The sequence below is a fragment of the Hakea prostrata genome, chromosome 2 (assembly GCF_041222555.1).
Source record: "Hakea prostrata isolate BN-2017 chromosome 2, UWA_Hpros_2, whole genome shotgun sequence".
In the NCBI taxonomy this organism is placed as follows: domain Eukaryota; kingdom Viridiplantae; phylum Streptophyta; class Magnoliopsida; order Proteales; family Proteaceae; genus Hakea; species Hakea prostrata.
The window spans coordinates 71134542-71158508 of NC_142601.1; the positions used below are offsets into that span (position 1 = coordinate 71134542).

General features: G+C 41.8%; 1 pseudogene; it reads left to right on the plus strand.

The window, feature by feature from the left end:
• Positions 1-1992: 1992 nt before the first annotated feature.
• LOC149026238 (RING-H2 finger protein ATL11-like) lies at positions 1993-23460 on the plus strand (annotated as a pseudogene).
• Positions 23461-23967: the final 507 nt, after the last annotated feature.

Genomic DNA, 23967 nt, shown 5'->3' on the forward strand with positions numbered 1-23967 from the left:
ACAGCAAAAGAACCGATTGTCATTCTTACCTCTGCGATTCTAAAGAATGAAGCAAAAGATCCACTTCCAAGAAAAATAGCAACTAATCCAAGCTTGAAACATGAGAAAGGTAACACTTTTGAAGAGCGGTTACCCCTATTGTAGATGGAGACCAGCAGTAGTAGCAGAATAAGAGTAAATCGTCCTCATTTTCTTTTTTGTGCAGTAGCATGAGGATCACAGGTATGGTTTTGATCTCCAAATGTGGCTCACTCAATCTTCTTCGACGGCGAATGTATTCCGACTCCGACAGATAACTGTTCAAAGGGAATCGATGACTGTTTATTATTTATTTATTTTATAGTATTTATTTTAGTAGATTAAAATAAAAAAATAAAAAATTCCAAACGAGGGTATTTTTGTCACCAATTTATTAAATTAACAGTTTCTGTTAAACTTGTCCTTATTTAATCATTTATTAAAACTACAGGGGAGCCATATGCAAAAGGAAACTTAAACTGGACTAAAAGTGACCTGGACCAAACCTCAGGGGGCCCGGCAGGAAAAAAATCAACAATTTTTTTTTAAAAAAAGAGAGGAAAAAAGAATATTTTAAGGATATTTTTTACAGGGGGCCCCGACCCCCCCCTTTTGCTCTCCTTCTGGGGCTCCCACGTGCGCACCGCGCCGCGCCCGTTTCTCGCGCCCGCCCCGGCCCACACCCCCCCTGAGGGGGGTGTGTTTGGGGGGGGAGAGGAGCCCCCCCCCCCCAAACCCAACCCCCCCGCCGTTTAATAATTTTACATTAAATACTGTTTGAATGGTCATATTATCCCTAAGTAGTTGGTATAGATAATTAGAAAAATTGAGAATGAATTCAAAGATCAAATAGTCATTCTATTACTTGTAAGGGACAATCAGAAGGATTAAATATGAATGCCCAACTGAATGTATTAAGTTTGTTTAAATTAAATAAACACTTATCAATCTAGATTTATTTCTTTTACATATCAATCTAAATACCAACCCAAAAAGAGAAAGGGGGAAAAAAATCTACATTCTCACATAACAAGAACCCAACAATCAATTATAGCACAAGATGGAATTTAAAAGGTTTTTGGTTTGAGAATTTGTTTATGAAGGACCATATGGTGGAGTTTAAGGAATGAGCTTGCAGTCTCTATGCTACTACTTACTATCTGGTTCTTAATTTCTATAGGGTGGGTGAATTTTCTACAACGTGGAATGACTTTTATTTTTTTAAAGGAAATTGACCAATAGCAATTTTGTTTTGCATGAAATTTTGGCTTTTGTTGTAAGATGCTCAACTATTTCTTTTTATTCTTTTTCTTGCACACCATAAAGCGTTAATCAACCTGAATCTAAACTGTTAGCCCAAACCGCTAGTCAGCCCATACCCAAACCGCACCAAACTGAGACTAGCTCTAAACCATTATTTTGTGTCATGTTTGGGCTGAGTGTTTTGTAGCCCAAAACCATTAAGCCCAGCTCAAAATTGGCCCAAACTGGACCGTTGACACCCCTATCTCTCCCTCCTCAAATCCGCAAATTAAAGTCTTTGCCATCTTGACCCCTCCCCTCCCCCACCCCCACTCCCAACAAAAAAAGAGTTTTTTATATGGAACCCACTATTATTGGGGTGAAACTAACGTTCACCATAAAAGCTTACATTACATGACACTCACTTGCAAAATTACAAGTTACCCACAACTAGGGTGTAAAATAACCTAAATAGCCTTTGGCCATTAAAATGACTTAATTACCCTCATTTAATACCCTCCCATACCTGATTTTTAGGTGGGTTTTTCCTTTCTCTTGTTGGAAACTGCACACCCCCTCTTGCCGGCCACCACGACCCACCCCCTCTCTCTCTCTCTCTCTCTCTCTCTCTCTCTCTCTCTCTCTCTCTCTCTCTCTCTCTCTCTCTCTCTCTCTCTCTCAACACGGCATTGGGTACTACAAGGTAGGTCATCTTGGGTACTTCAATCCTTCATGGTCATCATACTAATCGTCCTCATAAGCATATTCTTCTTCATGGGTTTCTTCTCCATTTACATCCGCCAATGCGCTGAGAATAATAGTGCCGGAAGTATACACCCTACCTTCTTGGGCAGCGAAATGTCATGAAGGGCAGTGAATTGTGGTAATCGAAACTTTCCCAACCTTTGAATACTCAATGGTGAAAGGGCTCAAATTGGGGAAAGGAGCCTTAGAGTGCACCGTTTGCTTGAACGAGTTCGAAGATGATGAAATGATTCAATTCTTCCCAAATGTGACTTTGCATTTCATCTAGAGTGGTATATTGATGCTTGGTTGGCTACTCATACCACTTGCCCTGTTTGTCTAGCTAATCTAGTCCCTGTACTTGGGGAAACACTCCTAGTTATGTTGCCAATATAGGAATTGGAAAGCACATAAAAAAGGGGAAGCCAAAGATCAAAACCAGTAGATGCACAGAACGAAGAACTTGATGTTTCAGTTTGATGCGCTTAAGAATTGTTCAATCTTCGAATACCTACAAAATGAACGTTGACTCTTTAGTCGGGAAGCCACCTCTGATGGTTAAATCAATGAGAGCACCAGCAAAGAGCCCTAGCAAGTTTTAGGGCCTAATTGAAAGACTGAATGGAGGGAAATGAGTCAATTACCTTCCCTTCGTGCTATGCTTCGATTTATATAGGTTTACCTCTTATTTCCGATCATCAGATCAATTCACAAGTTTTATTCATACCGTGTGATTGTAGGGTTTTTCTCCCTTATTCCGAGTTAGTGGCGATATCCATTTAGAGCATGATTGCCTCTCCTGAACTTGGCGGGAACCGTCAAGTTCCTTCATGTTTAGGGCACCATGGGTTAACCTCTTAAACTGGTCCCGACCAGGGCAATTGAACCTGCCATAGTTTGACCCGATTGGTTATTATTTTTACTTATCACTATTCATGTGATAAAGGGAAGAAGAGCCATCAAGATTGGGGACAGTAGCACCTCAGGTAATTAATCCAATTCAAACACCAATGCACAACCATCCAACGAGATTGAGATCGAGATCGACAAGACCAAGATACGCAGGTATATTTCCAAGGTCGCAGTTTGACGGGGCACTTGTTGTTCAACCTGGAGAGGACATGGAGTTGTTCACTCTCTAGCTGCCAGATGAAGGAAGGAAGCAAATCATGAGTGTAACAACCCCTGTATTTCTAACCCGAGATCCGTATTGCAGGTCCGAGAACCCGAAGGTCTAGTCGGGTAAGTTTGTGGAGTGTCCAGATAGAAGTCCATGATCCATACCCTGAACCCATGGATCTGGATCCCCTGTCTGAAGAGCCTGCCTTGCTTGGTAGTTGGTCTTTTGGAAGACAAGTGTTGTTTGGAGATGTCCAGAATGAAGGTAAGATCTCCCCCATCTCTTCTTTAGGGCTAGGTTGTACTTGGATATCAACCCCCTAGCAAAATCACCCTGTATGGCAAATTACATGGGGGCGGTTGCTAGTGGCAGTCGATCAAACCAAGCGACCGCTCGGTCTGTTTTCTGGGTTTTGCCCTATTTTGCCCCCTGACTTCTATAAAAGGTAACCCTCGTCCCACTCACGAATATTTTATTCGTGGTTACCGTTTTTGGAGGTTAGACGGCTGTGGAGAAGTGCCGAAAGTGGATCTGAAGTGCTGGCAGTGATTGGAGATCAGTCCTTCCCTTTTTTCGGTGTTTTAAAGTGAGGTAGTAATGAATTCATCCTTCATCCTTTATCTCCTTTGTCTTTTAATTTCATGTTAACCCATCCCCTCATCATTTTGGTTACCCTTTTGATTCAATTGTGACTCTCTTTCCAATCTTCTTGAGGTGATTCATCCGAAAACGAAAACCCTGCTTTCGTGAAAAGGATAATCTAATCCAGGGGAGAGTTCTGGGTAATCCAATGATGGTAATTGTTAGGATTCCTTCACCCTTAGGCTATAGGAGTGTTAGATTCGAGACTTAGGCCATGATCACTCGAAATCCGGATTGAAAATGGGTGATCAAAAGCCTGAGTTTTGGATTGAAACTTTCTGTTTTTGGGGCAGTCACTAGTGGCGGTCGCTCAACCTAAGCGACCGGCACGAGCGACTGGCAGGTAAACAGTGACCAAATGACTTTTGGTTTTGATCCACATTGATTCAATTAACTGATATATTATTGTAACCCTGTGTTTAGGTATTCTCTATTTGAAGAGAAAGTCTTGTAATAGTTTACGGATCTCTTTTTACAGACAGTTTACTTATATGTAGGTAAGGACTTTCAATCCTATCTTTATGAATAGACTTGAACATGCTAGTCCAGTGTCTATTAGCAATAGCCTTTCATTATATATCTTGTTGTAGTCATGTTTTATATACTGATCTTGTTATACTACTGCTGTTTGTCTTGTTTACATATATACTTTGTTGATTATGAATGCTATGTACTGATTGTGGTTAGTATATGGTTCTGATGGATGAGGTATTCCTTTGAGATATCTCAGCTTGGGATATTAGAAGGTTGTGGAATGGGACACATGCCTGCTGATGTCTCCAGCACTGTCATGATTGTTGGATGACATTCTTAGGTAGAGTCTAGAAGTGCATGGTTAGGTACCCCACATGCTACTACCCTTTCGGTAGGGGGATTGAAACCAAGTGACCCGTGATGACAGTGATGTGACGTTGGTCCACTGTTAGTCATATAAATGGTAGGGTTGCATATGTTAGGGTTGGGCTCATGGACGTCCAAGGAATGGACCGAGTGTCGTGAGGAGTCATGAGAGCTTTCGCCCCAATAATATGTGGATGACCATAGGGTTAAGGAGTGGAGTCCAACAGCGGTAGCCAGTGTCACATCCTCCCAGCCGGTACCCTATCTGGCATACCCCCCCCAGAGGGTCCACCCCCCCCACACCCACCCCACATAATAAACCCCCCCCCCCCCAACAAAAAAAAAAAAAAAAAACCAACCAAAAAAAAAACCGGGAAGATAAACCATAGACCCAAAAAGGAAAGAATGAATCATAAATAAATCAGAATACTAGATATAATCAGAGTGTCAAAACAGATAAGTAAAGTGAGGCAAAAATCCCACTCTACAACCAGCGGAAAAGTAGCTCTAAAAGAGAATAAACTAGACAAAATCTAATCCCAATAGCAATTACAATGGGTAACTAAATTGTTCTCCACTTTATAGACAACATCCTTATAAGTGTAAATCTCATAAATGGCACAAGGACGCTTCCACTCAATGGTCGGACTAAGCATCGTACGTAGCATAACCACTCGCGAGATCTTCGATGTAATTGTGGTAACCGCAATCACCTTCCCCGGAGATATGCCTCTTCGCCTTGCGCTTCTTCATAGGGACCGTCATAATACTCGATACTTGCTGCAGAATAGTCTAACAAACATTGTACAATAAAGGAATGAGTTTCAAAGAAACTCGAAGAAGCGATTAAAACCATAATAACATAAATGGCGGGATTTCGTAACAAACATAAATGCAATATGATATGAGACAAGCAATGAATGAATGAATCTAACTCTATGTATGCTTTGGTCTCTATTGGCGGACATGCTTTAAGTCATAGCACCTGTACTTCTTTAGGAAGGTCTCAATCACTCATCATCGGTTGGTAATGGGTCCGGCATCCCTCGGGACATTCCATGGCTGGGGGTTAAGTCACCACTCTCTCACATCACCATTGGTCTAAGTACCGGCGCATGTCGGGGTAAAACCTAGCCAAATGTAAGTCTTCTACTTAGTTACATCAAGTCGGATCCAGATACGTCCATTCCTCGTCCTCGACGATCCTTTCCGGTATCCTTCACACTAGAGTCCTCATAGTCCCTGACTACGGACTCATCAACCCTATTGATCATCCACATATGGTAAACGGGAAGCTCTCACGTCCTCTCACGGGTTGGTTACCGGTCTTAAGCGCCCGTGAGCCCAAGTCTAACCATATGCAACCCTACCAATAAATGGCCCCCACAATGTGATTCCTGTCCTCTCACGGGTTGGTTACCGGTCTTGAGCGCCCATGAATCCCCATTGCTACCACGGGTCGTTCGGTCTCAATACCCCTCCGATTAGGGTCCGACATAACAGGACATCCTAGCCAAACACTACTAGACAATCCTAGATATGTCATCCAACAGTTTAGGAAGGTGTCCAGAGGGCATCTCCGGAAACATCCCATAATATTCCCGTAGTAGTCCAAGGACAGAAGTGTCAAAAGGACACCTCTCCTTTCCAAACCATACTTAAGCATACACATGCATCAATTCAGATCATCACATATATGGTAACTTCATATATGGAAAGAAATCAATAATTACAATCACTTTGTATATAATTGGTAAGTAAATCATACATGAATCAATTTAAGCAATGCTACTGTAATCAAGGTTATGCAACAGTAGTATATCGTTGTAAGAATCTAATTAAGGAAACATATCAATGATATTCAAATATAGAAACTAGATTCATGCTATCTATGTAATTAAGGAAATAACCATCCTTACCTTTTATAACTTGCAAAGGAATCCTAAGAAATCAAGTAAGATCTTGGCAAACTTGAGAAGAAGGTCCTAAACAAGTGTATACCACATATTAGGAAAGATCCCTAACAGAAAAGATACCAAAACATCCAACACAGACCAATTCTGGAGTTGCTGTACTCATTGGTCGAGTGGATTGGTCGACTGGTCCAGTCGACCAATGCAAACAGTAGCCTAAAAAAAACAGAGTTTTAAGATATGAAATTCGAATTTGGTGGTTCAAAAGGGTTCTAATCAAGGGGTAAACTACATCAGTAGTATTCTAACATATAGGGGACCTCAAAACACTAATCCAATCAAGCCATCAAGATCCAAATTAGGAAACAAAAAGTTACCATAATTAGATCAACCATGGATCTTGATGAATTCAAAATAGAAATCAAAGACAAGAACAATAGGAGGAGGGATCATTGCTTCAGGTAAAGGTATCATGAAAAGCATACTTAGATCTTCAAGGAAATAGGCTTAAAAGCATAAATCTAAATAAGGAAACAAAACCTACCATATATGTAACTATCATGATTAATGAAGAACACATAGTATGGTAGAAGAGAACAACTAGAGATTGATAGATCATGGATCATGAAAAGAAAACACAGCAATTAACTACTAACATGATCAATATAGAAGATCCAAGGAGATCAGAATTCAAATCAGAAGTTTAACAAAGATTAGATCATGGTTTGATCATGATTCCTTCAAAAGCTTGCAATGATCATGGTTAAGATCATTGTTCTAGCCTTTAATCCTTAGGATGATCATGAGAGACAAGTCCAGAGATGTTTGCAACAGAGAATGCAGCATCTCCTCTACTGTCTCAACTCAAAAAGGAAAGAAAATAAGAGATAGAGGAGAAGAAGAGAGTGTAGACATACCTTTTGATGAAAAGGAAGAGTTTTGACGAAGATCCGTCAAGAAAATCACCAAGGATGCAAGGGAGATGACTTGCAGAGGTCTTTGGTTGGTTCCAAAGAGTTTGGAGGCAGCAAATACGAAGTAGACTCGAGATTGGACTTAAATAGAGCAAGCAAAACCTAATTGCCAAAGACAGCACTCATTGGTCGAGTGGATTGGTCGACTGGTCCAGTCGACCAATCAATCATCCGATCTTCGAACACGAATTCCAAAACAGGGAATTGAAGACCCAGATCAAATCCAATCCTAAAGGGGTTTTGCACACATAACAAATGACTTACCTAATAGGTAGAAATGCCTTCAAACCATGATAGAGAGCACTCCAAGTCCATCAACTAATCCGATCTTCATCAAGATTCAGTTTCCATAAATAGAACTTCATCATCAACTCTCATGGATTAACAAAAGAAGAAAAAAATTCCTCCTTGGGGTTGCCCCAAAGCTGACTTCTTACTTTACTTCGGGTCATCGGACCTACAAATAACAAGGTTTCCGGGTCAAGGTTAGGGCTGGGTTTTACAGCCAGTCCGTGAGGATTCTCATTCCTAGGTTGCGAAGGATACTGAACCGAGTTGGTTGGTGCCATAGGGGATGTATCTGGACTTCATGTAGACATGTTACCAGTATGACCTTGCATTGGATTAGAAACCCCGACATGCGCCAGTACTCATTACCAATGGTCGTGGTAAGAGAGTGTTGACTTAACCCCAGCCATGGTTTGAGAGCTAGGTGTGGACTTTCCCTTTTTCCCATGATCCCTACAGAGGTAACCAATCCTTGCCAGATCAGAGTGACTAGACCTACCCAGAGGAGGGCTGGTGTACATCTTAAAGCATGTCAGCTGTTAGAGACTTGCATAGTTAGAAATCATAGTATCATTCATACTTTGCACTCATTCATATCATTTATGCATTTATGCTTTGTTGGATAATTGATGGGATTTTTGATTTTTTCTTACTGAGTTCTCTAGAACTCACTCCTTTATTTTGTATATGTTTATTAGCCTGCACAGAAGAAGGAATTGTACCGGAAGATGGACTGGTTTCCTATGAAGGAACCATCCCGTATGAAGAGGATGTGGCACAGTCAGTGGGAAATGGAGATAGCTTGTGCGGGAGCTCCTGCAGGTGCATGGAGTGCGCCTATCGCACCTATTGATGGTCAGTGACGAAAAGTGGTTAGAAAGTTCGCTCAGTGAATGGATCAGAACTGGAGGACACCCTATCTTGAGATTCATGAAAAACACTATTTATCCTTAGAAAAGGAAACTGGAAAGAAACTTATATAACTCTTTGGTTGCTTCCGCTGAACTCGTATTCATGTTATTCATTATTCTTTCATTTCTTATTGTTATTGGAGTATTTGGACTCCTGTAATTCTTTAATTCATTTATTGAACATTTATTGCTCTTGATTGTCTATATTTGTATTTATTATTGTTGATAGACTAAAACCGTGGATCACGGGGCCCCCCCCCCCCGTGTCGCGGGGGGGCCCCCCCCCCCCCGGGGGGGGGGGGGCAAAGAGCGAGCGTCCCCCCCCCCCCCCCCGATGGCCCGCCGATACCCCATCGGGCATACCCAGGTATGTGATCCACAATCTCGAAGATCAAGTATCGAGCAACCATGCCTCCCACATACGCGATAACACAATCATGAACGATAATAACCACGGTTTAAGCATGTAATAAGGAATCATGAATAAGATAAAATAGATAATCAGAGTGCGGAATAAAGATGATACCAAGATATATATAGAATCCAAAAGGAGAGAGAGAGTGATCAAAAGTCACTTCCTCACACGGCAGCAGAAAGTAGCAATTTAAGTTAAGTTTACAAATCACATCTAATGAGTATATCAAAGAAAGTTAAATTACAGATCCGGTTTTAAAGGAGAATCCAAAATGTAACATTAAACAAATGTTTCTTCGGTCACATAAAACACATCCTCAAAAGTGTAAATATTCGAAGTCCAATACAGCTGCTCCAACACCAGTGTCGGGCTAATCCTGGTGTGCAGCATAGTCCTCTTCGGTACCCTCACAATAATCTTCATAGTAGCCACTACCCTGAGGGTAGTGTGGCTCATCATAGGGTGCTTCGAAGGATGTGCCATCGGACTCTTCAAAACCTGTAGAATAGTCTAACAAAGCAAATGCACACAAAGGAATGAGTTCAAAGGAACTCAAAGGTAGAGTTAATCCATAGTACATAAACCATATGATTCAAGTCATAACATGATGCAAATGATATGAGACAAATGATGTGATTATGATTCTAACTCTACATATGCTAGTCTCTATGGTAGACATGCTTTAAGTCATAGCACCATACTTCCTTGGGTAGGTCTCAAATCACTCTTCCCTCAACCATCCAGGTATCTTGGGTTCTCCGGTGTGAATTGGGTCTTGCATCCATCTCGGACAATTCCATGGCTGGGGTTTAGGTCACCACTCTCTCACATCACCATTGGTATAAGTATTGGCACATGTCACGGTAAAGCCTAGCCCAATGCAAGTCATCTACTCAGTCATACCATGTCAGATCCAAATACGTCCATTCCTCGCCTCGGGCAATCCTTTCCTGTATCCTTCACACTAGAGTCACTGATATTACTCACTAGACTCATCAACCCCATTGGTCATCCACAAATAGTAGACGGGAAGCTCTCACGTCCCCTCATGGATATGACTCACTGATCTTCGAGCACCCATGAGCCCGAGTCTGACTATTTGCAACCGTACCAACAATGGCCCCTTTCAGGTATTCGTAATATGATCTATGTCCTCTCATGGGTTGGTTACCAGTCTTGAGTGCCCATCAAACCATACTACTACCATGGGTCGTTCGGTCTCAATACCCTTCCAATTTGGGTCTGATATGACAAGGACATCCTAGCCATACACCTAGACAAGTCCTATATATGTCATCCAATAATCCGGAAAAGCGTCGATGGACACCTTTGGAGAACATCCCATAGTATTTATTCCCTCCGATGTCGAAGGACAAAAATGTCAATAGGATATTCCTCAATCCCAAATTATACTTATCCAATCACATTCTCAATTCATCATATCACACATACATGATACATCATCATATTGAAAGTCATATCATAACATTGCATAATTCAAGTGTAATGTAAATAACAATAATTAAATAGACATGATATACAAGAGTAACTAAACATGTTACTACTGTTAAAAGACAACTACAGTAGCCATATGATGTCTAGATAGAATTGATAAGTAAAACATATCAAGTTGCCAATCATCATTTAATAAACACATAGTCCATGCCATAAGGGTATAACTGTCCTTACCTTAATTTAATCGGGAATAATAGCAATTACCACTTAGAATAGTCCCCAACTTAGTGATTGAACCCTAGATAACATATAAGTAACATTAGAGAAGGAAACAATCAAATCTGAGATCAAACAAAGCGAAACGAGCAAGAGTTGGGTTGCTGTTTTCCTTTGGTCGACTGATTGGTCAACTGACCAGTCGACCAAGAGGATCAGTAACGGGCAGCATAGGGAAATTGGGCCCGAAACCGATCTTCCGGGTCTCGGATCGATCTGAAATTTGGAGGGAATGATCATAGCAATATAGGGACACTATACAATGAAAATTATCATGATCCAACGGTCCAATTAGGAATACCCAAATTGAAACCCTATGTTCTATATGCTAACATCAAGAATTGAAATGGGGTTTGTTGCAATGGCAAGGAATGATGGGGAATCAGCTAAGGAAATGATAAGAACTATACTAGAATCATTAACCAATAGTAAATCAGACCTAGCATGCATCTACACATCAGTTTAGGTTGATAAGACAAGTTGGAATGACAAGAATCATAGAAATGCAATGCTATTGATTGTATTGAATGCATAGCATAGCAAGAATGAAAAGAAATTAATGGAGATGAAAGGGAAACAAATGGCTAAGTGTTTGCAAGGTTGCAGCACTTCAGCCATAGTTTCAATAGTGAAAAAGAGTGGAGGAAAGAGTAGATAGAGAATGAGAGAGAGGAATCATACCTTGAGGAAGTGAATGAAGAGGGAATGCAATGATTGAGACCAAGATCCTTCACCAACTTCAAGAGAGGTCTTTGGGAAGCTCACTCCTTGAGCTCTGGAGTGCCAATGATTAGGTTAGGCTTCTATTCACGAGTTCCCAAAAAGTAGGGTTAAAATAATAGAGAATTTTGTAATTTTCGAATTTACTATTTTGTTGGTCGACTGGCCGGTCGACCAAGCCCTAACAGCAACTTCAGTCAGGGAAATGGAAGGCCAGACTTATCCAAATTGAGTTGGGTTTTCTCCTACAAGTCAATCAACAAGTCTACAATAGATAAATACCTTCGGAACAAGATCGGAAGTGCATCACATACTTCAACTACGCTCTCCCCCTTCTAAGTGCAGTTTCTCAGTGAACACTGATAGTGTATCCAAGTAAGGGGCATCACTGTCAATATCCATAGGCTCTAAGTCATACACCGAATCTTCGACTATAAGGGCCCATAAGTCTCTTCTTCCACTACTCCAAGTCTTCGAACCTACAAACACCAATGAATCCAGGTCAGGGTCAGGGTTAGGAAAGGGTTGGATTTCACAGCAAGAGACTCAACTAGACCAGAAGTTTGGTGGTGTTTCTAACGGTGGGGAGTTCAAGAAGAGGTTACCGGATGTCCGGCGAAGGGAAGGGGAGAGGAATGAGGTTTTTTCCTATAGTTTTTTGACTATTCTAGAAACTTCAAGCTTGTACAAAATTTTGGTTTACTCTGTAGGATTTTCATTTTTGTTTTTGTTAATTAAATTACAACGGAAAGGGTTTGTAAGTAAAGATACTTTAATTTACTATTTAAATGGAAGTGGCCAGTGGTCACTAGTATGGGAGGGTATTAAATGGGGATAATTAAGTCATTTTACTGTTCAAAGGGTATTTAGGTTATTTTACATTCCATTGAAGAAAAAACAGTAATTGTCGGTAACTTGTAATTTTGCAAGTCGGTGCCATGTAATTTAGGTCTTTATATTAGATAGTCACTAATTTCACCCATAAAATAGTGGATGCCATGTAAAAATTCAAAAAAAAAAAAAAATCTCTTTGCCATCAACAAAGTGGAACCAATGGAAATGGGATTGACTATCTCTCTATGAAGACTACTATGTCGTGTATCAAAAAGAATTCTTCACTTGCAAGTGGAGATGGATAATGTACAACTTATAAAGTGTCGTAAGGATGTCAACACTCCCAAACCAATAGCAGTGTTACTTTGGACCCAAACTCTGTTAGGGTTTTGAAAGGCTCTGTCGTGAAGAGCTCTATCAGACTTTTTCCTGAATGTTTATGCTTACCTCTTATATGGCTACCAGAGAAATTTCTCTTTACTATATACCTTTGGTTCTTTCTTCTCTATACCCTGTAACCATAAGGTGTCACCTCCTGTGAGGGGTTTTTGGCTTTTACTACTTTTATTAGTTTGAACTTGGTAGGTAAGGTTTGTTTAACGGTGATTGTGGTTAAAATTGTGAAATCCAGCCCTAACCTTGACCCGAAAACCCTATTTTTTTTGTAGGTCTGAAGACCCGAAGTGAAGGAAGAAGGAAACTATGGGCCATCTCAGTGGAAGATATGGTGTTTGATCTAGAACCCATGGAAGTTGATGATGGTGTTCCATACTTGGAAGCTTTGGCAGATTTAGAAATGAAACTGCACCTTGATGAAGAAGAGTCTAGTTGATGGACCTAAAGCCTAGTTGGATATGATTTGAAGGCATTCCTCTATGCTAGGTAAGTCATATGTTGAGTTGGGAGAACCCCATTGGATTTGGAAGAGGTTTGGGCCTTGAAGTCCCTGTTTTGGCCTAGCTGTCATGCTTGGTCAACTGGGTGGTTGACTGGTCCAGTCGACCAGCCAATCGACCAACAAAGGCAGAATATGTGGAGATCCTCTGTTTAGGTCTTTTGGTGCTCTATATAATAGAACTTTGTGTTTCTTAGCCTCTTTTGTTTCTAAAACCTCTAGAGAACGTGGGGAACCCTTCTCAAAGCCTCTCTTGGTGTTGAAGAAGATCTACTTGCAAATCTCAAGCTTTCATCTCTTGTTCTTCAATCAAGGTTAGTAATCCCTTATATTTCTATTGACTTACTCTTGCATGATCTACTTCCTGTACTGTGATTATGAAGAAAGTATTGTATCCTTGCAAACACCTCTTCTACAGTCTCCAAGGTTGGGAATGAATCTCCATTCATTCCAATGATGCTATGGTCTTCATACTTGATCATAGCCATGATTCATATGATTTCTTCATGAAGCCATGATCATTCCTTTGATTTGTTTTCTCTAGCATGTTAGATCTATTTTCATGTTAGACTCATGTATGATCTATTGTTAATGTTCTACTAGAATGAGATCTTATCATCTGTAGTTCCTCTCTTGAGTTCATAGTTTGTTTTCAATGAAAACTATGTTTTTTTTATCAAATTAGTAAGTATTGTTTTTTACCATTTTTGGTGTCTAATCTATGCTAGTTAGTCTTAGATTACTGCTCCTAATGTTCCTTTGAGTTTTCAGAGTGTTTTGAATCCCGAAAGATGAGTTTCGGATAAAAAATTTGAATTCTGCTGCGTACTGTTCATCTGATTGCTTGGTCAATTGGACCAAGCTACCACCCAATCGACCAAGGCTGACAGCTTTGGTCTTCTTCGTCCGATTTGATCCGTTTGACTTCTAATCTTCTAGGTCTTTTTCCTAATGATGTATTTATGCTTGTTTAGGGTTTATTTGCTAACTTTGGAACCATTCCCTTTGATCTTCAAATTTTCATAAAAGCTAATTAAGGTAAGGACGGTTGTGTCCATAATAACCTAGATTGCATGATCTTAGTTTCTAATTTGGGAATTTTATGAAAATACTGTTGTTCTTATAGTTTCTTACATGATGCTACTGCTGTAAGTACCTTAAGTACGGTAGGATCTTAATCATGTATTTCTCATATTGCTTTGATCATGTATGGATACTTATTCATGCGATGTTACTTATTCATCTGATTATGTTCTATGTATCTTTCTATATGATGGAATATCAGTTGCGTATGTTATGACTGAATTGGAATTGTGATTAATTAGGTATGATTTGAGATTGGGGAATGTTCTTTTGATGTTTCTATCCTTGGACATCAGTGGGAATGGTATGGGAAATTTTCTATGGTGCCCTTTGATGCTTTCCCGGATTATTGGTTGTCATACCTAGGGCTTATCTAGCGGTGTTTGGCTAGAATGTCCCTGTTGTATTAAACCCAATTTAGAAGGGTATTGAGACCTAGTAACTTGTGGTAGCAATGTGGGTTTGTGGGCGCTTAAGACCGGTAACCAACCTGTGAGAGGACATGGATCACATTGTGGTGGCCATTCATTGGTAGGGTCGCAACTAATAGACTTGGGCTCATGGGCGCTCACGACCAATGAGTTATATCCGTGAGAGAACATGAGAGCTTCCCGTCTATTATTTGTGGATGATCGATAGGGTTGATGAGTCTGTAGTCCGAGTTGGTTGCAGCCATAAGATACATTGACTATAGTGAGAAGGATACCTGAAAGGATCCCGAGAGGGGAGGAATGGAAGTATCTGACTCTGAGTTGATATATTTAAGTAGATGACTTGCATTGGGCTAGGCTTGACCTTGACATGCACCAGTACTCATACCAAATGGTGGACTGGGAGAGCGGTGACCTAAACCCCAACCATAGAATGTTCGAGAGGGATGTAGGACCCATTACCCACCGGAGAACCCAAGATACCGAGATGGTTGAGGGAGAGTGATTTGGACCTTACCTAGAGAAGTACGGTGCTATGACTTAAAGCATATCTGCCAATAGAAACCAACATGCATAGAGTTAGATTCATACATGCATTCTCTGTTTCATATCATCTTGCATCATGTTATGTTGTGCTATCATGTTTACTAAGTTGCTATGGGATAACTTGCCTTGCTGAGTTCTTTTGAACTCACTCCTTTTTGCAAATATCTTTGTTAGATTATCCTGCAGGTACTGATGACTATGAAGGCCAGTACTACGAAGCACAAGCCGATGATGCATACTACTCCCAAGGTGCTAGCGGTTACGAAGATTATGGTGAAGATTCCTTGTGTGATCATGCTGCATGCCAGGATTAGCCCTGTCTTGGACAAGTAGAGGTTACTAACCGAACGCTACTTGAAGGAATAAAAAGAAGACTCGAAGCTGACAAGGCTTCTTGGGTCGAAGAACTTCATAACGTACTGTGGGCCTATAGAACTATGGTTCGAACACCTACAGGAGAAACTCCATTCAGGTTTGCATATGGGTGCGAAGCATTGGCACCGGTGGAGATAATGGCGGGGACATTACAGGATCGAGAGTTCGAGGAAAAAGCAAACGAGCAAGGACTGCTTGATAGTCTTGATCTGTTGGACGAAGTTCGCGCAAAGGCAATAGCACGAACTCAACATTATCAAAGAAGGATAGCGTCTCATTATAATACTCGAGTGAAAAATCGTCGGTACTTAGCAGGAGATTTGGTGTTGAGAAACACCTTAGCTTCCAACCCACGTCACCAAAGAAAATTTGACCTTTCCTGGGAAGGACCTTATATGGTTGTAAAACCAGTTGGTTCAGGAGCTTACAGGCTGAAGAACATCAACACCCAGAAAGAGTTGGATCGTTCGTGGAATGCCAGGCATCTCAAAAAATTTTATCCTTGATGATGATTTCAATTTTGTTCGTGATGTAAATATTTTCAACTCAATTAATGCAATTTTTGGCTTTCAACAAATTATCTTTTGATTGGGGGGCATCATACACCACATTCAAGAACAAGATCCAACTATAAGGCATCGGATGAAAATCCGTGTGGGTCCTTCAACACTTATGTAGTTTTTTCGGAATTTCTTAAGTCAAGGCATCGGTTTAAAACCCGAGTGAGTTCCTTCTCAGACTTATTGTATTTCTCCGGAAATCCTTAAGTAAAGGCATCGGTTTAAAACCCGAGTGAGTTCCTTCTCAGACTTATTGTATTTCTCAGGAAATCTTTAAGTAAAGGCATTGTTCTAAACAACTAAGACCTAGTACAACAGCGATTCAAGTGACTAGCAAAGTTCAAGATGAAGTTAATTTCTTATTGCTTCAAAAGACCAGAAGAAGCCGGTCTCAACATCAAACATAAGATTACAAGAGCTGGATACAATCTTCGGTCAAAAAAGAAAGTCGTCATCGATGATCATTAAGAAGTCATACAAGATCAGCACAACTTTGCTAGAACAAACACATGAGTCAATCATTGGTATGGATTCAAGGAAAAGAAGAGGAGAAATGAGGATTACAAAAAACATTTCAGTATGTATAAAATCCTCCGCAATTTCATACTCTTTGTCCAGCTTGTCCAGGAGAAGTATGGTCCTCGACCAAACTTGCATTCAAGGCGAGCTCATCATAATTAAATCCTTCCAAGGGAGAATAAACAGGAGAATCTTCCAGATAATGCATAATATCTGGATCAGAAGGCGAAGGATCAATCTTATTTTTGGTCCAGTCAGGAGGAGGAGGGCTCAGGTTGGTAAATACTTCAGGATGGCAAACAGCACTGTAGGGAGTCGTATCAAAATGAGGATCCTTCCTTAATATTGATTCCCATCCTTCGTTCTCACCATCCCGGTACGCCTGCAAGTTATAAGCATTCAGCATATCAACAAAGGGCTTATTGTGTAAATACTTGAAGACGCAGGCTCTGCGAACATCAGTTGGAAGGGATTCGGGCAAAGGAACAACAACTTGCCTTTGGGGTAATGTTTCAGATCCTTTGGCTCCTAACTTTCCAACTCCTCGCTCCAGGTGCCGAATCTTCTCCCTGGCATCATCCAAGTCTGACCGAAGATGATCGATCACCGAATTCTTTTCTCCTGCAACCTCCCAAGCTAGTTTCCTAAGGCGAGCAATCTCAGCATCTTTAGCTTCAGAGATTTCCCGAAGCCTGAAAACTTCATTGCTCAACCTATTGAGCCTAGAGGCTGCTTCCACTTGGTTGTGGAAGTTACCAGTAAGACTCCTGCAAACAACTTCCGAGTTAAAAAGGAGCAGAAGAGTAATATTCAGAATCAAAAGATAATGAAGAAAGACTTACATCACCAGTGACTTCATAAAGACTTCATCTGGAAGTTTGGAAAGAACTGCGCTCTCAGAAGTCATTCGAGCAGCGGTGCACCATTCCAACGCTCTGTCTAACTCGTTTGACACTAATTCGGGCGAAGGATGAGAAGGATGAGCTACACCAAGAGAAGGATGAGCTGCATCACTTGTCACCCGACGGCGCTTCCTGGTGACAAAATCCTCCAACCCCAAAGGAGAGGAGGAGGATGCCAAACAAGCACTGGAATTGGAAATAGGAGCAGCACCTGCTGGGACCACACCTTCATCAGATGCCAACATAGTTGCCTCAGATGCCCGAAGAATCTCCTTCGGGGGTGCATGAACGGTCTCTGCAGCAAGGGCGTCAGCAGCACCATCAACAACGGAGTGATCAAGATCTTCCTGGGAAGAACGAGTGATCACTTCAGGCAGAAGAGGCGTAGGGGCGGCATCAATAGAAACTGTGGTAATCTGACTTGAAGATTCACCAACAGCAGTCGCCTTACGCTTGGAGGATTCACTAGCTGAAACCACCTCACTGGCCCCAACCACCACCGACGGAACGATTTTCTTACAAGATTTCGCTCTAATAAAGTTCGGGTCGATTCTGGGAGCCACTGTATACACAGAAAAAGCCGTATCAGTAAAGATATCCAACAACAATAGCAACAAGGGAAAACCCTAGTTCTCTGTCAAATATGCAAACTCGATTAACTAAACCCCAAGTACTACTATTGTGCAGTTTACTCAGGAGGAAAGGGGAAAGAGATGAGTGATCAAAAAACTCACTTGTTCAGAAGTTGATAGAGTTATTGTTGGAGTACGAGGAATACGGAAGCAAGCAGGAGGACGGAATGTCGCTTTAGCAAATCTAACTTGCAGATAGCAGGATAGATGGAGAGTACCCATGAAGGCTTTAAATAGCCTCAGGTATTAAGACGACGGTTGAGAGCTAAAGACAATCAATGGACCAGATCGAAATGACACTTCGAAATCCACAATAAGCAAGATCAACGATCAGAAGGAGGCCACATGGAAACATGTGGAAGCGAGCACCCGATGCAAGAATACCTTCAACCGTCGCACCGCCATTGTGATAATGGATGTATTACCGATTCATTGGAAACAATGAATGGTATACTAAGGCAAGGAAACGTTTGGACTTCGCAGATACCAGAAGGGAAACGTGTGGACTTTGCAGTAAATGAAGGAGTGGGGAAGATTAATGCATCTTTCCAAAACGTATCTTCATAATATCTTTACAAGATTATTATTCGTCAAAGAATGTGAAGTTAAGTGATAAGTTTTATCATTTATATTTTGATATTCAAGACAGGATTTCGATAGGACAAGAGGAAATGGAAAGGCCAACATGAAAAAGAAGTGTCTATTCATTAGCAAGGAGGTCAATCTTTACAAAAAAAAAACATAATAATAACTCCCTAAGCCTCTTCTTCATTGATGCCCGAGGAGCCCTAAGCAGGAGGACTTTTCTCAGGATCCTGAGAAGAGCCTTCCTCAATATTGACATTGTCAGAGCCCTCTTCAGCAGCATGATTTTTCCTCTAGAAGTGCCGGCTCATCAGCAAGATATGCTTCATATTGTGGGTCGGCTGGAAAAGGATCATCTTCTTCCCGAGCCCAGTCTGGGAGATCCATGCCTAATTTCCCGAAGACCACTTTATGGCACACCTCACGAAAGGGAGCAGTATCGAAGGAAGGGATTGATGCGAGAATTCGCTCCCAAACATCATTCTGCCCCAAGCGATAAGCTTGGACGTTGTAGGCACCCAATAGCTGGGAGAAAGGTTCGTTGTTCAGGTACTTCCGAACACAATCCTTCCGAAGCTCTGGCTTGATGTGCTCGGGCTTGCTGGGAATAGCCAACTTCAAGTATTCTTCGTTCTCTATACATTTAAATTCAAGTCCGTCACCGAACAACGTGGCGGCTTCTTTTTGCTTTTTGGCCTCTCGCTCGGCAGCAACAGCACGAGCCTTTGAAGCATCAAGGGCCTCCTTGAGGGAGATCACTTCTTCCTCGTGCTTTCTTTGCAGCTCCTCGGCAGCTGCAGTCAGCCCAGTCTATCTCGGGAATTGGTTTTGGCCAAATTCTCTTCACGGGGTCTGCGCAGCAAGGAGGCTGTTGCGGCCAACCCGGCTCAATGCTTCCATGTGTTGATAGAAGCTCAACACAGCATTCCTGGGAAGGCGGAAATTATCAGAAGAAGTCATGAGAAATTATGAAAAAATAAGTAAGCAAGAAGCCCGATACCTTGTGGATTGACTAACAAGGGCAACGTCATCCAGGGTTTCAAATTCCTGGCGATCAGAAGGAACAAGACTGAGGGAGCTCCACTCTGCAGCTTTCTCAGGATCCTGTGTCACCCTGTCGGTCAACTTCAGGGTCCACTGGGGGGTGAAGACCTCCTCACAATCCGCAGAATTTTTGGATTTTTTATGGGAGGAAGCATCAATTGTATCATGCCTCCTTTTGGTTCGGGCGGAGGAGGAGACATTAGTCCTTTCCACCATCGGCTTCTTCCCTTTACCCGAAGCATTAGCCACGGGCTTGATATTCCTGATACCCCTATAAGAGGGGTCGGGAGAGGGAACAGAAGCCTCTTGATCAACGGTCAAGGCTCTAGGCGATCGTTGGTCGGCTGTCACAAAGGCCCTAGCGGCCTTCACTTGCAGGTTCTCGGGGTTCATTCTTGGAGGCACTGCAAAGAAGAGCAAGAGTCAGAATTAAAGACGTATCACTTCAGTGAAATTAAAGGATGATGGTTAGAAGCTCACAATGAGCCAAGCCCCAGTACTGAAGAATGGAGTTATACTCCACCTCAAGTCCATGTATCTCTTGATACCATGGAATGGATTTGATCTTCCTGATGGCCGCCTCGTCTTCTTTGGATAAGGGAAGGCCTCGGTTATTCTCGGAAGAAGAAGTACACCGCCTCCAAACGGTCGGGAAGTTAAGATCTGAGGGAGGCGCTCGACAGAAAAAATATCGTTCGCTCCATCTTTTGTGGTTAGAAGGGCAAGTTCCTTTGACAATGATGCTACCCCTCCAATCAAGTTCAGCTTTATTGCGTTTGGACAGAAAAACCCAACCGGGAGGATGGGAGATAGAAAGAACATGAAAATGCACAAAGAGAGAAAGAGATAGCGTAATGCCAAGTTCAAAACACAAACCCAAGAAGTCGACGATGAGACGCTAGCTATTGGGAAGGAGCATTCCAGGGCAAATGTCCCAATGATTCAGAACGGCTGAGAACAAAGGATTAAAAAAGGGAAGGCGAACCCCGCTTTCCAGTGCATCTATGTACAGAGAAAATTCACCCGAAAGGGTTGAATCAACCCTCTCATCAGGATGGGGAGCCCTAACCTGATAAGAGGAAGGAAAATCAAAATCTTGGATGGCTGAAAGAAGGGTTTCCTCCTTGAAAATGGAGGGAACAGACCCAGGTCCGCCATCGGACTTGGAAGTTTGAGGCTGCCTAGAAGACTCGGCAGTTACCCTAGAAGTCTTGGAAGATCCAGACTCAAGAAGGACGGAAGGAGTTTCGGTTTTTCTCTCTAAACCTTTTTGAGAAACTTCAGCAAACTCGCGCCAGAGGACAGTTAGGGTTTTGTTGTCACTATCCGACTGTTCAGAAGGAGGAGAAGCAAAAGCTTCCTTACCACTACTATTACTAACACTGGGTACCGGAGAAACCCTATTATCCGCCATTACTTGTTTCAATAAGGTACAAAAAGAAAAAGACCAGTAGACTTACTGATTCAGTGAGGCAAAAGCTTGAGAGCAGGAAGGCGCGAAACAGACGACAAAGTTTCAAATTCCAGACAAGAAGAATGAAACCTACGAAGACAACGAACCGCTTTTAAAGCACCCGCACGAGTGTTCGGGAATCTGAACGATCGAGATTGATTCAAAATCAACGATCGAGAATAGAAGACGTTTTGAAAGTTTAACTCACGAATCCGAAACAGGCGTTCGAAAACTGTCGCTTGGGTTACGTGAGCCATGACAGATCGACTGCAAGGAGACACGTGGCATTACCCTCACAACGCTCGAGGAAAAGTGACCACCGCATTAAATGTGATATGACATTTAATGGAACACGCAGAGACTATCGTCTGACGAAGAACCCAGTTAAAAACCAAGCCCTCGGGATCGACCGAACGCTTAGTCTGGGGGGCTCGTGATATGGAGAAAATATGATCGAACTAGGTTCATACTTGGTTCGACCCTCGACCCCGGTCGAGACAGAGGGAATCGACTCGCTCCCGAGCGAACCGGATCCAGAAGATAGCTTGCTGAGGAAGAAAACTTATTCAGCCACAAGCACGCCCTAATCCAATTTATGGATTAGGTTAATTACCCTAATGATGGCAGACTCAAATTGATGGCTGCGGCTAATCATTATCGAAGGGATAATCATCGCATAACCTAAAGGTTATCTCAGGAGTCCTCTACTAGTCCAAACTAGTAGAAGTCTATCGCTCAACGGATCTAACTGTTAAGATCCAACAACTACCCGAAGAAGGCTCAAGTGCATCCGACGAAGGAGATTCGAAGGTACACTCTATATAAACCTCACTGCCATACGAGGTGAGGAGAGAAATTCATATACACACTGGTAGACGTAAACTATCAAGAGCTCACGATCTAGATCACCTTTCCCAGTTCTTCATTCCTTAGCTCTGTGCTTCTAGCAGAGCCGTTTGTGATTAAGTTCATCAACTGACTTAGCCTTCGGAGGTGGACTCCCGACCCTCGCGGTCGGGCCACATCTAACGCTTTCGTTTTGTAGGTCATCACGAGAAGATCTAAGGGCTGAGCAGATTTTGGACGCATCATCCAATTGCATCAGCTCCAACTCTTTGGAGATGAGGCCATATTAATGGGAAAAAATCCTCTGCTGTGCGCATCTTCTACTGTGCACAGCAGTGCGGCACCACAATTTGACACGTGGCATATTTTTAATAAACGGCTCAGATTAGAAGGCATGGTTTTAAGTGAAAGTGACCCATCTTATGACCCGTTTTTTAAACCCGTTTCTAAATATGGTTGCCCAAGATTTATTTCCATTTTCTCCCATCGTTCCCACAAGATGTCTACTTCATCTTCTTCCCTCTTGTTCTTCCATCAATCTTCTTCCCTCTTGTTCTTTCATCGGTCTTATTTCCCTCTCATTTTGATTATGGGTTTGAAGTTGATTGTCTGATATGGGTTTTAGGCTGGAATGTTGACTTCATTGATTTTGGGAAGTGGGTTTGTGAATTAATAGTCTGATGAAACCTCGTATTTGTTTGCTTGTTGGAATTAGGAATAAGAGAAAGCAAGAAAGGAGGACTCTGGCTTCGATCTGATTGTGAAGGTTGCATTTTCTTTTGAAGATTTGGTTTTGACAGACCATCTGGGTGTTCATCATGTCTTGGGGAGATGGGGAAAGATGGGTTTTGATGTAAAAAATAGGGGAATTAGAATCGGGAAAGGGCTGATCTTTTATGTTAAAACTTGCTTTAGATCAGTCTGTGATCATCCCTTCTATTGGGGTTTGGTATTTTTCTCATTTCCCTGTACAGATTTTTTTTTCCTTCTTTGTCTGGACTGTTGATCGCTTCTTCCCCTGTTCTTGTTTGAACTGCTGCTCTCCTTGGAATTCTCTTAAGTTCTGGAAATCCAATAATCCTTGAAATCGACAAAGATGAACAAAAGGCTCGTGAAGTTGCTTTACTGAAAGCAACTATTGTCGAAAATAATATTGTTCTTCAAAGAGATGAGAGCCTTTCTGCAAAGGACCGATAGAAAAGATAGGGGAAGTTGAAGGCAGGGAAGAAGATGAAGTAGACATCGTGGGAACGATGGGAGAAAATAGAAATAAATCTTAGGCGACCATATTTAGAAACGGGCCTCAAAAACGGTTATTTTTTGTTAAAACGGGTCATAAGATGGGTCACTTTCACTTAAAACCCTGCCTTCTAATCTGAGCCGTTTATTAAGAATACGCCACATGTCAAATTGTGGTGCCGCACTGCTGTGCACAGCAGGGAGATGTGCACAACAGATGATTTTTTCCCCATATTAATTGGACTTTCAGGTAAACAGTTGAGAAGATGAAGAAACCCCCGCTTCTTGATTGAACCATTCTTCATTTCCTTGGTGCTCACTGGAATATGTAATGGGGCTTCAATCCGGTTTCAGAAAGAGTGAAAAGCCTTTGGTGGAAGGAAACCGCACGATCTAACCAGAAATTATCACAAAGTATCACTCACACTCAGAACAGTTGATATGAAACAAGTCCAAGTGCGCCCA